Here is a 1,759-nt window from a genome sequence, read left to right as displayed (position 1 = left end):
CTCAAGGTGGTTGTTCAAGGTCATTTCCTAGGTGAAGGCTCCCTCCACCTTCCCCCCTGAAGGCTTTGTCCCTTTCTGGGCCTACCGCCCCACCAGCTTCTCTCCCCTCTTCCCGTTGCTCCTGTGTATCCCTTCTCCTTTAAAGAGCTGATCCCTTGGCTTCCCAGGTCTCAAATCTTATTTCTCAGTGCACTCTCTTCTTCTCCTGGAGCACTTCTCTCAATATCCCCAAAAGAGTTCACATGTAAATATTTTTTCTGACACGTGGCCTCTATGGGTTTGTTTGAGTTTTACAGAGCTGGGCTCAGACCGCAAGGTCACACGAAGTGGGCACAAATGAAGCCACAGGAAGACCTCAGCAAGAGCACAGGTGACCGTGCTCCTCATCCCTGACGAGCTGGATCCCTTGTATCGGGGTTTCCCAGCAGGCAGCAGGACATGACACAGGGCTGCTGTCTCAGGACTCTCAGGGTCTTCTCAGTGTGCTCCAGCAGGGGACGCTGATGGGCCAGGTGAGCTTGGACAGGAGTCTTTAGGGCTGTCGGTGGCAGCTGGTGAGGCCTGGGAATACCTTGACCACCCACATTTGATGTTCTCACAGTTTGAACTCTTCTGTCTGCTGGGAACCCCTCACCAAGGCGGTCAGATCCCACTAAATGGAGCCAGGTGTCTGACTCTCTGACTTCGGCCGTCACCCACCCCGAGCTCTTTTTTCACTCCCTTACCTCCTGTCCTGTCACCTCTGACTCTCAGCCTCTGCCCCTGGTGATATTCTTCCCATCCCATCGTTCTTCCTCGCAGGAAGTCATTTCTTGGCCCTGTAGTGACTGACATGCTTCGAGTGACACAAACACTCGTTCCCTTTCATGCTGTCACTGAGATGTCCTTCCAGGTTCCCATCACCCCATTCTGGATTGTTTGGGTGACCCCACATGTACTTTGGCTCCTCAACCACCTTTGGTCTCTGTCCTTGTCTTCTCTGTAGGACAGACCCTTCTAGCCTGGTGGTGACCTGCAGGACAGACTGAATGGCTGACAACCCTGGGACATGACCAACTCTCTGAACCCCCCACAGTCACTACCCGTCACCATGGCACTCTCCTGGGCTCAGCCAAGTCCACTCCAGGTGTTCCCAGTCCCTGGCCATTTCTCAACCAGGAGATGACACGCCGGGACAGTTCAGTGAGGGTTCTGGGAGTCGGTATCCTCTGCTAAAGGTTCACTATTTCTCAGAAGTTCAAAAGCAAAGGACCAGGATATGAATCCCGGAAACAAGACTAGTTCTGGCATTGTCCTCCCAGGACCACTCAAATGACAACCTGAACTTGTTAGGGGATGGCCAAGTCCACCTTCACGTTGCCATTACATCCCGCTCTCAAATGTCTCCTCCCCCCGAGGCTTTCCCGGACACAGAGGTGTCCCACCAACTCCATGATAGCCTGGGAAAGTGGAAGCTGGGATGATGGCGATGTGATTTCTAACCCGGCAGACCCTGGATTTGAAAAGATAAGCACAAATTCTTCCAATGGCTGTGATGGAAAATGGCCCTGTTCCTTCTACCCATTGTTCCTGGACCCACGTCCTCTTCCGCCTGGCTACAGCCCCAGAGAGCGGTCTCTGATGAAATACGTACACCCCGTACACCGCACCGTGGACGTCAACGCCTCACCTTACACGTTCTGAGCTGCTCGGCTGCTCCAGCGACCCCGCCAGCACCCACACCCTGCAAGAACGGCTGGGGGGCGCCGAAAAGGGGCCA

The 1,759-nt window shown here is 54.3% G+C and overlaps 1 long non-coding RNA gene across 2 annotated transcripts in view; it reads left to right on the top strand.

Annotated features, from left to right (window-relative positions):
* LOC114006555 (uncharacterized) overlaps positions 1–1,500 on the top strand; it is a 2,856-nt gene extending 1,356 nt beyond the window's left edge. The window contains exons 1-2 of one of the 2 annotated variants that reach the window (XR_003548270.1): positions 383–512; positions 986–1,500. This is a non-coding gene — a long non-coding RNA (uncharacterized LOC114006555). Of the gene's footprint in view, positions 1–382; positions 513–985 lie in introns of those variants that run through there. The other variant, XR_003548269.1, reaches the window with a different exon arrangement.
* Positions 1,501–1,759: the final 259 nt, after the last annotated feature.

The sequence above is a fragment of the Tupaia chinensis genome, unplaced genomic scaffold, assembly GCF_000334495.1.
Source record: "Tupaia chinensis unplaced genomic scaffold, TupChi_1.0 Scaffold148847_1, whole genome shotgun sequence".
NCBI classification, from domain to species: Eukaryota; Metazoa; Chordata; class Mammalia; order Scandentia; family Tupaiidae; genus Tupaia; species Tupaia belangeri.
Note: the sequence above shows the minus strand (reverse complement) of the source record. Positions and strands in the feature narration are given on the sequence as shown.